This window comes from Hyaena hyaena, unplaced genomic scaffold (genome assembly GCF_003009895.1).
Source record: "Hyaena hyaena isolate Hyena2069 unplaced genomic scaffold, ASM300989v1 scaffold_1004, whole genome shotgun sequence".
NCBI lineage: Eukaryota > Metazoa > Chordata > Mammalia > Carnivora > Hyaenidae > Hyaena > Hyaena hyaena.
In genome coordinates this window covers 390001-392000 of record NW_024081637.1, presented here as the reverse complement: position 1 = coordinate 392000, position 2000 = coordinate 390001, and positions in this window count along the sequence as shown.

The window sequence follows — 2000 nt, the reverse complement described above, 5'->3', positions numbered from 1 at the left end:
TGTCTTAAACAATTTAGGAGGTATTTTCTTCACCTCTGTTTTCTGAAACAAATTTCTGTAGGACTGGTATTGTTTCTTCCTTAAATATCTGATAGAATTCACTGTTAACATCAGCTAATTTTAGAGTTTTCTTTGTAAGATTCAAAAAATATATATATTTCATTCGGTTACTTCAAAGATATGGGGCTAATTTCTTCTTTGTCTTTGGGTTAATTAGTGTTTTTCAAGGAATTTATCACTTTTGTGTAAGTTATGAAATAAATTGCCTAAAATTGTTCTCCTAATTTTGGGTGTATCTACTGCTTTCTAATAATCAGATCTGGAGGGTTTGGGAAGAGGCAATGGTAAAAGTAGGCAAAATGGTTCTCTTCCATCCCCTCCTTGAGCCCATTTCCTTGTGCCTGACATTCTTGTTACTTAATATTTTACTGGAACAAATTCTCACAGGCCATTTACCCCCATCTAGTAATGCTAGTTTTTGCCCAGATCACTCTCACTCCTCTCTCAGATAAAGGGTGGAAATGGTGAGCAAATCTTATAGATTTTGACCAGGGAACATCTACTGTATGGGTACTATGTCATTTATGGCGCCCTATCTACTTTTTTTCTCTAGGCCACCATCTTCAATTGTTATAATAGTATGTATTTTCTTTTTTGTCTTTCTGATAGTTCTAGATAAGGATTATTTCTCATTTCCTCATCTGCCTTTTAGCTGGGGAAAACACAGGATAAGATCTTATTATTTTTCCTGATTTATTACCTCAGCATGGTGGAAGGTGAGACATGCATTCCAGAACTAACATTGTGGGAATGTTTTTGAGCATTTGCTGAGCTCTATATTTTCCCTTCTCCTTTCTCCCTGCTAAATGCTTCCTTTCCTTTCCTGAATGCTTTTGGAGAAGCAAAAGTAGAATTATGCTTTCTTCCTTGGGAATTTATTATGGCACATATTACTACTGTTTACTGTATCCAATTCTCTACTTCTGATAGATCATATTTCCCATTTCTTTGTAGTTAGATAGAGCTAAATGCCTTAATTTGACCGATAAAATATTAGCATAAATAACGTGTGCCACTTCTAGATGAAAGTATTTGTTAGTTCTTAATTATTCAGTCTCTCCTTTGCTGCAACAGTTGAGAGAACATGCCTTGATATATAGGTTTACAGGATTGAAGCAGTTTGGGGAATGATAACCCAACCTGTAGAGAAAGAGGTACCCTGAGGAATCAGCTAATTTGCAATAAATAGATTATGGGAGTGAATAATGAGCATTTTTAAAATTTAGGGGCTACTCAGACAAAACCTGGTTTATCTTGACTGATACATTCCTCCTCTTTTACATTGGGGTGCCAGTTTTTAAAGATATGTTGCTCACATGTGCCATTTCTGTTGTTTGATTGCTGCCAATAGATTATTTGCTATTTCATTGACTTCTTTTCACTATTTTTGTCTTTGGAAGTGAGATCCTGTGAGTCACTCTGCCACTTACCTCAGATATCCCAATATTAGCATATGAAATTGTCCAACATTTTCAATTTTAAAAATGGAAGAAAAAGTTAATTTTTTTCACTGGAAAAGATTTTTTTCCCTGACACCACGATGGACATCAGATGCATCCCATTTCTGTCATCCATTGCAACACACCAAAAAAGTTTTTCATTCAACACTCAACTCATTCACAAACAACTAAAATAAAGAATAAAGGAGTGAGAACATGTTTATGAAGGAAGAGAATGAGTTTATTTTGAACTTAAAGTTTGAGATGCATGCAGAAAATTTGCATAAAACTTCAGTTTGTAATTTAAGAGAAAATAACCTGAAGTATTGATTGAAGAATTAGGTGTATAGAGATGACACTTGAAAATATAAGACTTGATTTTTTAAAAAAAATAAAGCTTATAGTAAGAAGGGAGAATAAAGAAAAGAATAAATACCTAGAAATTAGCCCCACCAGGACCTACAGAGAGGAAGTTGGCCAAGAATTTGCAAAAGCAGGAGA